The sequence below is a fragment of the Dermacentor albipictus genome, chromosome 10 (assembly GCF_038994185.2).
Source record: "Dermacentor albipictus isolate Rhodes 1998 colony chromosome 10, USDA_Dalb.pri_finalv2, whole genome shotgun sequence".
In the NCBI taxonomy this organism is placed as follows: domain Eukaryota; kingdom Metazoa; phylum Arthropoda; class Arachnida; order Ixodida; family Ixodidae; genus Dermacentor; species Dermacentor albipictus.
Window position 1 is genome coordinate 101,055,203 of NC_091830.1, and position 12,773 is coordinate 101,067,975.

Below are 12,773 nucleotides of genomic sequence, written 5' to 3' on the forward strand. Positions count from 1 at the left end.
AGCGTAGCACGGGGTGGCGGAAATTTAGGAGGGCAGATTAGATTAGGAAGGGCGCAGGCACTAGACGGCGACCGTGACCGGGGTAACACGTGACCGGGGTGCTTGGAGAATTATGGGAGATTCTTTGCCCTGCAGTGGTCGTAGCCAGCAGCATGATGATGACGAAAAGGTAGCAACAGGTATTCATAACATGCAGGTTGGAAAGCTGAGGCACCTCTGAACCCTTGAATATATTTCGCCACACTTGGCCATACGACAAGTTTGTTTTCGAGGCGCTCGGTCCCACTGCAGCGAAAATGTTGCCGGAAATCGGGCACTCCATTTTTGTTTCATAGGGAACCTTTCTTCCACTAGGGCAGCGGATTTTCGCAGGGCGAGCTTGCTGTGGTTTACGGATCAAAGCGATAGTGAACTCCAAAATGCAGTGTTGGCTTTGAGTGGGACTTACATTGATTGCAAAACCCACGGCTAATCACCCTTCCCCCCCAAGTGGCTCATTAAAGCAGACAATCGTTCAGAAACACTGGCATCGTTGCGTATAGTATGGGAATGGTGCGTGTCACGTGAGTGCTCGCTTCGAGCTTGTGTTCTTCATTTTGATTGAATGAAGTCTCACCTAAGTGAGCGGGGGCCGATCCGGGAGGTAGTGCAATACCGGGCCGACCTGCGGCGGAGGTGAAGCAGGCTTCAAGCACTCCGCCAACTTCCAAAAATAGGTTTAATATCGTGGGTCCATATAGAACCCGTATCAGATATTAAGCTGATAAGAACAGATACTACAACAAGGGAAGGTTTTATTCCACCAAAACAACAAAAGGCAGGGTATCGTAATTCCCGATACACAGTGTTCTTATTGTGATACATTGTCATGTACTTCCATGTTTGCGTGAGGAATGCTTTGGTCTCTGTACATCCAGTCTGTACGTAACTTTACACAATTCTAGAACTGATCAGCGGTAAACAGTAACACACACAGAATCACATCAAAAACTGTATAAAACGTATCACAATGCACACACAAAAAAACTAGTTCAGTGTCAATGGCAACACCTGGTGCTACATGTTAGCATAACTTGCGCGGTTGTATGTGGTGTAACGGGGGAGGGTGGGATTAATATGGTGTTAAGGGTAGAGAAAGTCGGCCGTTTTTATAAAGGAAGAATTTTGTATGCCAGTGCCGGAGGAAGCTTTCCTCCCCGGTGGCTCCGATTTCTTCATGCAAATGGTGCCATACAAGCAGGCTAATTTTCTGTAGGGTGGGGTATGCCGCCCTTACTGGTTTTGTCCTTATTTCCGCTTGACATCTTCGTTTCCAAATGGCATACATGGTGCATGCCAGCACGAGGGTGTCAAATCTGCCTTTTGGTTTCTTTCGTTGTAGGGGTGACCGCACACCAAAAACCTTGTACACTAGCTGTCATACTATCTTGGCGGCCGCACACTCAAAAAGAGCGTGATCTATGGTCTCGATGCGTTTACAGTTCGGGCAGTGGTTGTTTGGCACAATGCCCATTCGGTGGAGCCTTTGGCGTGTCGGGAGGACTTTCCACTGTCTTTTGAATTCAAAGTCGCGTACTTCCTTAGGGAGCCGTATGTTCCTTAGGAGGTTTTCTTTGGCGGATTCCATTTTTGTTTTGTCCTCCTCGGAGAGTTGCCTGAGTGTCAGGATCTCGGTGATTCGAGCGGGCCAGTCTGCCTCAATATCTACATCCGGGGCCTCTTTTTCCAACATAGCCTTGGTGTTTATGGCGGCCTTATAAAAGTCGGAGGGAAATTCGGCAAGCGGCCCTTGGGTTCCGGTGTGGTCGACGATACTGTGGTAAGTGCTATTCCAATATTTCATGAGGCTCTTGCCTACACAGTTGGTCGAGTGGGCAAGGAAACGTGCCGTTTTGAGAGCAAAAAGGCGAGTGGTGGTCTTAACGTGGGGGAGGCCTAGGCCGCCACACGACGTCGCAAGTTGTAGGATGTGCCGTTTTACTGGAGGGGGTTTGTTAGCCCATAGAAAGGCTGTAATCATTTTGTTGAGCTTAGTAATTGTTCTACTCAGTATTAGGCCAATACGGCTTGCCTAATTGGTGTAGCCGCAGACTGTGGTCTTAATGGCGAGGGCCTTGTCTATTAAGGTTAGATCCATTTGTTGCAACTTGTAGATTGCTTGTGCCGCTTTTGTGGTGGCTACAAGACATGTAGATGGTGCTACCCCTGTTGTCGTGAATTACATTCCGAGTACTTTGACCGTGTCAACTCGTTGCAGATTGGCGATTGCATTCTGTGGGAAGGAGCCAAAAATGAGCGTTTTGCTTTTGCCCTCATTTAAAGCGGCACCAGACAGGGATGAATACTCTTCAGATAGCGATCTGAAGTACCGCAGACTTGATTCGGTACGGATAAAGACAGAAAGGTCGTCTGCGTAGGCCATTACTTTCACTTCTTCCTGTCCCGTCATCGGGAAGCCACGTATGCGTTTGTCTCCGATGATGCGAGTAAGGAAGGGTTCTAAGGAGAGGACGAACAGGGTTGGTCCCACGGGGCATCCCTGCCGTATTCCCCGCGTATACAGAAATTCCTGCGTGATAGACCTGTTGATTTGAATGCTGCTAGTCATGTGACTATACAAAAGTTTAATTGTCTCGATGAATTCTGTGGGGAACCCAAAACATTCCATTACAGAAAAGAGATAAGCGTGTTTGACGCGATCAAAGGCTTTTGCCTGATCTAACGAAAGAAAGGCACCGCTGATCTGTTTTGCTGTCGCATATTTAAAGACATCGCGTGTCAAAGTTAAGTTTGCAAAGATGGAACGGCCGGGGACCGCACATGTTTGGTAAGGGGAGATGATCTTGGGGAGGGCGAGTTTAATTCTGTTATTCAGTACAGCCGCTGTGATTTTGTAGTCGGTGTTTAGGAGAGTGATGGGGCGCCACGATTGCGGGCGGTTCGGTTGGGCGCCCTCCTTGAGCAAGAGGACGATTCGGCCTTTCCCAAAGGAGGGGGGCTTTTTTCGGTCACGTAAGATCATGTTGATCGCTCGGCAGAGCGCCTCGCCCACTTGCTCAAAGAAGGTTACATAAAAACCGGTTGTTATACCGTCGCATCCTGGGGCTGATGCGTGTGTCATCTGTTTCAGAGTGGTTTTAAGTTCCTCTAGCGTGACGTCGTCACAGAAGGGGATTCGTTCTAGTTGGTCGAGGGGCTGCAGATTGGCACATAAATTATCGAGGTTCTGTATGTCATTTTTAGCTTCAATAGTATCTGCTTCAAACTGTTTTTTAAAATGGGCGAGAAAAATGTCTTGAATTTCTGCTGGATCGGTTGTAGTTGTGCTGTCGTCTCTTATCGCTTCGGTGATTGTTTTGGGGGTGTAACTTCGTGCGTCATTGTCATTTTCTTCGTCCATGGCCTGTAATGGGCATGGTTCGTGCTGTACGCCTTTTGTGCGCTGTTCGAGAAGACTATCATATTTCTTTTGCAGAATCTGCAAATACGACCCGGTACAGGAGGTCAGGGTATCAGCCCGCTGGATGATTCGCATGCGTCTTAACAACTCATTTAGCTCGGCCGTGTACCGCTTGTGCCGCGCCTTGCCCTCGCTTTGGAGCGCCGCAATCCATTTTTCTTTGAGGTTTTCCCATGTAACTGGGGACATATCGGTCAGTTGCTCAGTAATTGCGCTTAATTTGGGTTTCAGGTTTTCTTTACTGATGTCGTCCTGTAGGCGGGCGGAGTCGAGACGCCATCCTTCGGTACTTGCTGCCTGCTTTGGGAGGCCCCGTATCATGCAGACCACTGGGAGATGGTCGGTTTTTTTCTGCAGTATCGGCGAGAGGTTGGCGACTGCGCACGTTTCTAGTTTGGAAACGAGGAGGTCAGGAAGGTAAATCCTGTCAATTCGGCTCGTGGTGCGGGTGGAGATTTGGGTAGGTTCGAACTGGTCGTCATGTAGGTAAACCCATGCCTCTGTGAGGCACAGGTGACGGAGGATCTTGCTAAGCTCTTTGGAGTTATAGGTTGATCCTCCTTGCCCTGGGCCTCTAATATCTCTAGTCGAGTTAATTACACAGTTAAAGTCCCCAAGAAGGACGTGCGGCAGTTTTTCTAGAAGCAAAGGGTGGAGCGTTTTGAAAAAGGTGTTTGTGTCTGAGCGGGTTCCCGGAGCATAAATGTTCACAAAGCGGATTTTTCTGTCATCGATATGGATATCCAACATTAGGGTGCGGCCATGTGCTCCATAGAAGCAGTGCGCCTGCCTCCTGAATCTTCCGGACACAAAAATGGCTCCGACTCCGCGCGCACGGGCGTTTGTTAACGAGAAGAAGGCGTCCACGTGAAAATCGCGTTTAAATACCGCCACCTCAAGAGGGGTCCTAAAATTGGCTTCTTGAATGAAAAGGATATCTAATCCTTCCTCCCTCGCTAGGTTCATAATCGCGTGTTGCTTGGATTTATCACGGAAGCCTCTGACGTTTTGTGACGCAAACTTTAGATAGGCCATTTCCTATGGCCCGGCCGGTGACGTAGAAGGTGAAAGGAAAAAGCAAGCGAGGGGCAGGGGTGAGGGGGGGGCGTGATACGGGGTGGCCCTTGTCTTTCATTGGTGGATCCGTTGTTTATGTCGGCCATCCACTGAGCAAGTTCTGATGCAGACATGTGCGAGTAATCGGAAGGGGCTTTGAAGGGGGGGGGTGTTTCCCACGAGGCACGTTGCTGGACGCGGTGATCGGAAGCATGACAGCAGCAAGAGGGGGAGGGGAGGGGTAGACGTACGCGTGTACATGCGCTATCGGTGTTACCGTACTTTCAGGCATGCTAGTAGAATGGAGGGGGGGGGGGGCTTTGCAACTGCTTTTTTTTAGAGCACAGCTCTTTGGCGTCCGTTCCTGGGTTTCGCGTCGTCGTCGTCGTCGGCGGCGTTGTCGGCGTTGTCGTCGGCCTCGTAACCAGCTCGCCGACGAATCTGCTGCTCCGCCACCGCGCATGCGCGCTGTCGGCTCTCCGGGCGAGGGAGGATGATGGAAGGGAGGAGGAGAGACTGTGGAGGAGGGCTGGCTACACAAATGGCTCTTTGACGTCCGTTCCTGGGTTTCGCGTCGTCGTCGGCGTTATCGTCGGCCTGGTAACCAGCTCCGCCCCCCTTTCATCCCCCCAGCGATAGCAGCGACCGACTGGTACCGCTTTCGTGAGTCCGCTACCGCACTCACGAAAGACGTCGTGCACTTCCTGCAACTCGCATTAACCGTCCATCGATCCACACCGATGTTAGTAGTGGGGGACTTTAATGTTGACATAAAGACAAACAGCAATTTTCTAACACTTATGCGGGTGAACATCCCGTTCCTCTCGCTCGTAACGCGTCCCACGGCTGTGACAACCTCGTGAGGCACTTGTATAGATCTCGTCTTTGAGAATCAAGCATTGGTGTACCAAGTCGAACATATATCAGTCTATTTCTCCGACCACAAAGCTTCCTTCATGACTGTCAAGAACTGTTAGTAGAGTCTTTGTTAAAGGAATACGTGTGAAAAATTAAAAAAAAAATTCTGTGATAGCGCATACATGTGTTGCTCGATTTCTTTGCCTCAATCTATCGAAAAGCTGAAACAGCTTATTTGCTGCGCTCGAATTTCGCATTAGGAAGTAACGTAATCGTCGGTAATTTTTTTGCCTCTTTTCATTGCCTTCATGCGCTCCTGCTTCGCGTGCTTTTTTTTCCTTTTACGGCAGGTATGACATCATTCAACGGTTATAGCTGGGGGGTTCCCCCGAGTGTTGTATTGTCAGTGACGTCCACGTCACTTTCTCCCACTGTCTTGGTTATTGTTCCTGGCGGCGGGGATCCCTTTCTCGCGATCTTGTGGGGCATTTTATTTGGTTCGCTGTCGCTGCTTGTTCGGTCTTCTTTCGTACGCCTTTGAGGATCAGGGCTTGGCCGCTCTTTAGGGTGTTTTTTTTTCACCACCACCCCTTCTACCTGATCTTGATCTGTGTCTTTGCTGGGCTGGTACCAGGGGACTCGTGTACGGTGTAGTAGGGGTGCGGCTGCTCCGTCCTTTCAATGCACTCTTGCTGGTTGGGTTTGCCGCGTTCGGTTTCGGTGGTTCTTTTAAGGGAGGGGGTGGCGGTTCCGTCTTTGGTCCCTCAGGAGATAAACCGGCACTCTGTTTTTGTGGGGCCTCAGTGGGGAGCTTTTCTTTCTGTACTCTGTCTTCGGGAATATCGTACCGTCCGCTGCTAACAATCGGGGCATCTTCAAAAATGTTGCTTCGCCCGGGGAGGGGTTGTTTGGGGTCGTGCGATTTTTCTTTCCCGCTTTCGCTCTCGGAGTCTGCCGTTTGTGGCTCTGAAAGTGGCTCGCTTGTTGTTCTATCGCCGTCAGTCTCCGGGGTAGCTGGGTTGCGGGGCGTGTCGTCTTTTGTTTCCTTATCTTGTTTCTGTTCGTGGACGGCGCTTTGCGATACCCGGTCTGCTAGATCTGCGCTTATGTCGCTGTCGCTCGTCGGGGTGCTTTCTGCGCCCAGCCAGAAATCGTGTGTCTTTTTTGGGGGTGGGCCTAGGTTACTGGGATGTAGGACTTGCAGGCGTGGCGTAGAGCTTCCTGCTATCGGCGGAAAGTCCTGATTAAGTTGAGCATTTCTTGTCTGCTCTTGCTCGGTGGGCGTGTGTCGCCCAACAACACCCGCATAGGTTCTGGGGTACGCCTTTCCGCGGAAGCATGCTTTGGTACCATGATTGCCTCTGCATTTGTGGCGCTCTTCATCACAACCCTCGGTTGCATGACCAAAAATGCCGCAACGTTTACAGTATTGTGCAGTGCATACCCTGGCCATGTGGCTATCGGCACCGCACCTCGCGCAAACTCGTCGCATACCTCGGTATTCGCACATGATACGACAGCCATGAACAGTTAAGAAGTTTGGGATTGGTCTGCTCATTTCAATTTTTACCACACGAACCCCGTTGAGCTTATTCTGGCGGTTAGCCACACGTGCAAAGGCGACGCTCTTAATTTTTCCGTAAGGCTGCAGAGCAAGTGCTAAAGAATCGGCGGACATATAAATTGGATATCTATATACATTGACGAAGGTGACTGGCGGGCCGACAGCGTCTACAGATACCTTGGTGTGGTTCACATGGAAGCCTTCAGCCACCATGAGCTTAGTTGCCTGAGCGGCGGTTCTTGTACAAACTAGGAACTTCGAGCCACCCATGTGCTGTAGAGCTAGGACGCTGTCGTCCCCGGCAGTCACCTCAATAGCATCAATTAGGTCGTCCACAGATACATCGCCCTCAGGGGCATCAAATGTAAAACGATTCTCCCGCTGAGGGGTCTCACAAGTTTGCTCCATCGCCTGGGCGGCGTGGCCTCCGGGATTCATGGTGAAGGACTTGTTACTCGTGTACTGTACAGCCGGCGCTGGAAGCGTCGCTGTACTCTGGTTGGGGGTAGGCTCAGCAGATGGCGCTGGCTCCACCGGGTTCAGGGGGGTTGGCCGACGGCTCGATAGGAGGCGCTCGTAGTGAAGCTGGCTCCCGGGAACATCGGCCGCACGGCAGGCGCTCGGGGGCCCACCGGGTTCCTCCGCTGCTCAGCAGGTGGCACTCGGGTGGGCAGGTGGGCAGGATGGTGGTCCGTGCCTTGTCGATGAGTTCTCGTGGACTCCTGGAGGTCCGCCGTGATCCCGACGCGACCTCCGGGGCAGCAGTGGTGACTCGTCGAAAGTTCTTCCCGGCCTGGGGCAGAGTTCTTAGCCAAAAGGCCGAGAAGCGATGTCTTTCACTTCACTCCATTGTACCACTGCCTTGTGGGTGCCCTGGCGACATTGGTAACCTCAGCAACAGCGTGGGCAATCTAATAAAACCCAGCCCGTCTAGAGACTCTATGCTCTCTATCTCGCGAATCAACTCGCGACGCCTCAGTCTTTCACTGTTAACGAAACGCCGTCGCGTAGAAACGAGACCCAAGCGCAAGCTTGTTTGCAAGGCAAAACCAACGAAGGCAACCTCTTAGAAAACGGAACAGGCGAGCGGAAAACACGCGCAGCGGGAATGTTTACTTCCGTCTGAATGCGACCGCTCAAGGCGGCTTTCTTTGAGACCTTCGTTTCAAGCTCGTGCGCATGTGTAATACACTACGCGCATTTCCCTCATTTCCTTTTATTTACCGCAAGGCCCACTGAAAGTTTTCATACGGCACAGGCCGGGACGGATTGCAACGTGTCGATTCGACCGCTAGAATTAGGTAGCGCGCCTCATGCACGAATGAAAGAGAATGAAAAAAAAATAAATATAGAAAAGGCTGCGCACTCCTTCCAACCGGAAACATAGAGGGCAGGAAGATCGCCATGTGGAGCACAGGTGTTGAAAAAAAAAGAAAGAAAGAAAGAAATAGCGCTACCCCATCATCTTTACCGTGTGTGTGTATACACACACACGCACACATATGCACGCGCACGCACGCGCGCGCGCGCTCGCGCGCACACACACACACACACACACATATACGCACACATGCTAGCATAGCTTAAGCACAGCTGGAAAGCTCAGCCTTGCGCAAGAAAAAAGGACCACGCCCTTTCGCAAGCCCCTTTGAAACTTTTAACGCGATAGCGTTAAGGAGCTCGTGTCGCAGAAAAGCCGGTGTCGTCGGCGTCGGTGTCGGCGTCGGTCTCGGCATCGGCGTCAGCGTTTTTGCGGCGTTGACCGTGAGCGATAAATCACGGCAGGCACTCCATAAATAAAAAGCAACTTCCAAGATGGTCTGGGTGGGAATCGAACCAGGGTCTCCGGAGTGTGAGACGGAGACGCTACCACTCAGCCACGATTTCGATGCTTCCAAAAATTGGAGGACACTTAAGCTTCGCCTTCAAGAGTGGGACGCGACAGCGTTCCCGTCGACCCGCCAAGGGGTATAAGACAATGCGCTATGGCACAGCGATCACTTACGATGCGCCCCGCATCGGACATAGCGCCCACCTATCACGCGGTGAGCGTCGAGCAACGGAGTGTTCGCCGCGGCAACGAAACGTGCGCCTGAGCGAAAGAAACGAACCAAAGAACTCGGTGTCTCGGAGGGGAAACGGTCTACGCCAGCCAAACGTCGTGATCGGCACGCGCAGAGAGATAGATAGTAATCTAAACCGGAAGCACGGCGAAGCGTCGTCAGGGGAGAGGGAGTCCCGCGACGCGCCTGGCAACGGTCCCAATGCGCGCGCGGCGCGCCTCCTGTCGGGGCAGCGCCGTACATTGAGAGGAGGGGGTCTTCTGTGTTTGCCGCAAGATGGCTCTGCGTGTGCGGAAAGCGCAGAAGAAATTCAGCGGAAAAGCACTTCGCAACTCGTGTAATTGTGACTTCTGTACGTTACATGTTCATAATTACCGATATACACCGCAGTATAACTTTCCACGGCTCGTTTCGAAGGCAACACCGCATTCACTAGAGGCGCGTTTGCACCGCTTGGAAGCATCGAACTCGTGGCTGAGTGGTAGCGTCTCCGTCTCACACTCCGGAGACCCGGGTTCGATTCCCGCCAGGCCAATCTTGGAAGTTGCTTTTTATTTATGAAGCGCCTGCCGTGATTTATCGCTCACGGTCAACGCCACCGACGCCGACACCGACGCCGACGACACCGGCTTTTCTGCGACACGAGCTCCTTAACGCTATCGCGTTAAAAGGTACAAACGCACCTCTAGTGAATGCGGTGTTGCCTTCGAAACGAGCCGTGGAAAGTTATACTGTGGTGTATATAGGTAATTATGAACATGTAACTAACAGAAGTCGCAACTACACGAGTAGCGAAGTGCGTTTCGCTGCATTTCTTCTGCGCTTTCCGCACACGGAGAGCCATCTTGCGGCAAACACAGAAGAGCCCCTCCTCTCCATGTACGGCGCTGCCCCGACAGATGGCGCGCCACGCGCGCATTGGAGCTGTCGCGGTTCGGACTCTCTCCCCTGACAACGCTTCGCCTCGCTCCCTCCGCAGAATCAAGCGTCCTTCCTTTTTTTAGATCACTATCTCTCTATCTCTCTGCCCGTGCCGATCACGGCGTTTGGCTGGCGTGCATCATTTCCCCCTCCGGGATACCGAGTTCTTTGGTTCGCTCCGCTTGCTCAGGCGCACGTTTCATTGCTGCGCCGAACGCCGCGTTGCTCGACCATATGGCTCGAAGCTCACCGCGTCTGATGCGGGGCGCCTCGTAAGTGATGGCTGCCCTGTAGCCCATTGTCTTACACCCATTGGCCGGTCGACGGGAACGCTATCGCGTTCCACTCTTGAAGGCGAAGCTTAAGCGTCCTCCAATTTTTAAATGAGAAACATGTGTACAGCGAGGTCGTTCGAAACTGGCGCGAAAACGCATCCGCGCCATCTGTGTACGGAACTAGGAAAACCTACGGCCTTCGCCATACAGAAAGAAAGGTAGATGGCGCGAGCTAACGCTCCGTTGCATACTAAGAACGAGAGCTAGTGAATAATGGCAGAAACGTCTTGGGAAGAGAGAAAAAAACAACAACAACAAAAAAGAAAGACACGCAAGTTGTTGGCTCGCGCAAGCATTCTATTTTACGGCGAGTAAAGAGCATAGCAACTTCTCACAAGAGCAGCAACAAAGACAAGAAGAACGTGAGAGAGGGGGAGAAACAGGCGCGTTTCTTTGGAATGCAGAGCATGCTGCACACACTATGAAGTGCCAAAGAGACGGGGAAAGCAGATGGCGCGATTGTGTATGTCCTCAAAGCTTGAAAACAATTTCTAAACTACAAGGTGTGCCGAAGTCCGCCTACTCTCATCAGGTTGCTCCCGCCTCCAATTGCATTTAAATTAAAATTACAGTCGCCTCAGAGGCAGAGAGAGAGACAGAAAATGTGTACACTTGCTTCGCGCAGCTGCACCCGTTCATATTTTACAGCAACAAGAGCACTTCCGCAGGCTCAAAGTCCGCTGCCGCGTCCGCCGGGGCGGAATGCACTCGCTTCCGTAAATTGTCGTGCGGCAGACTGCTGCATCGTAGCACACCTGAAACCGCGCAGACGTCAGCGATCGCCGCGAGATCGCTGCGAGCGCTAAAGTCCGAAACCACGTCCGCCGGGGCGGCGGGAGCTCGATACCCCTTCACGAAACTTCAGCGTGTACACCGCCGCACGGCCACGGCGGAGTCGCTGGCATCCTGCGCGCAGTTGCATTGCGTCGCGCCGGGAATCGTTGAAGCCCCACGCAGACGTCGGCGTCGGCCCCGACCTGGCTGCGAGCGCTCGAAGAGACCAAGTCCGAAGCCACGTGAGCCGGGGCGGTGTGAGCGCGACTAAGTCCGAGACGACGTCAGCCGGGGCGTCGAGCACGCCGCGCGCGCTTTTCCCACTCTTACTCGAAAAATGGCGAAGGGGCCGCGCTAGCGTGCCTTGAATCGGTGAGCGGCAGTACCGCGGCGATCGCGAGAGCTCAAATCGGCCGTGCCAAGGCCAAATATTGGCGCTCGGCTCGGCGCAGTACGCCGCCTTGTCGCACGAGTACGGCCCTGTGGAGGTCTGGTCACTTATCGCTGCTCTTATAAGGGGCCGTACCGCCCTGGCCGACGTTGTACCGTAGTGCCGTTTTCGGCTTGCGCGTGTTCGTGGTGGTGTCGGCGAACCGCTCCGCACTCGAGAATCGTGCCCACGACGACGCGAGCGCTCGGAAGAGACAGAAGTCCGAAACCACCTGAGCCGGGCCGCGGCGGGAGCTCGACGCCCGTCACGCAACTTTGGCGTACAAGCCGCCGCACGGCCGCGACTGAGTCGTCGTCACCGTCCGGCTGGCTGCACTATAGCACGCCGGGGACCGGGAAAGAACCGCGCAGAGGTCGTCGTTTTGCCGCGACGTTGGCGCGAGCGCGCGAAGAGACAAAGTCCGAAACGGCGTCAGCCGGGGTGTCGAGCAGGCCGCCCGCGCCGGTCGCAGTCGTGCTCGGAAACGGCGAAAGGGCCGCGCTAGCGTGCGGCCCCGTAGGGGCACAGAAAGGCGATTGTTCTGGAAACCGCGCTGTCCATAGGCGAGAGATTGCCGTTCGCGCATTCGGTCGACGCGCTGCGCTTTCACGGCTTCGGCATTGCGCTGCCGACGTAAGCTTTCCATCTCGCTCGCGGCGCTGCGAGGCGGCACGATTTTCGCCAAACGCTCGTCGAAAGTGGCACGAGTACGGCCCCATGGAGATTTGGGAACTTATCGCTGCTATCATATGGGGGTCCCAGAGAGCAGTCGCCCCCAAAAGCGACCTGGGTGTTTGATATGCGGCGGGCTTCGTGCCCGTCAAGCGTGTCCCCGGTATCGCTCCCGTGGATCCCACAGCTGACGTCTGCAGCCTCATCCGCTTGATGCGTTAGGGGCTGGTTGTCGGACGACGCTTTCTCCACGATATCGAGTTGTGTTCCGCATCGTCCTCGGACGAGTCAAATGCGAAAGCGCCGAAGGCGCGGGCGTGACCCGTCGCCTGGCGGCTTTGCCGTCTCGGCTACGTTGCAAGTGTCGGTCGGTCCACCTGTGCTGCGGGCTCAAGAGAAACCGCAAGCCGTGATCGAGTCGACACAACCAGTCTATCGAGAATGTTGCGTGCTTCTTGCCGCGTGGCGATACCCGGCCCTTCGGGGAGGGCGCCGTAGCGAGCTCGAACGCCGTCGTCTCGGACTGTGCAAAGTGCTACTCTTTGCAAGAACGAAGCGTGCTGGGGCGCCTGAAGGTGGCCTCGGCATCGCAAAAACGGCGTCCGGCCTGCTTGACAGGCGGGACGCGCAGTTGAACGAT

At 53.6% G+C, this 12,773-nt stretch overlaps 1 pseudogene; it reads right to left on the reverse strand.

Annotated features, from left to right (window-relative positions):
* Positions 1-621: 621 nt before the first annotated feature.
* LOC135908049 (U2 spliceosomal RNA) lies at positions 622-795 on the reverse strand (annotated as a pseudogene).
* Between the last annotated feature and the right edge of the window lie 11,978 nt (positions 796-12,773).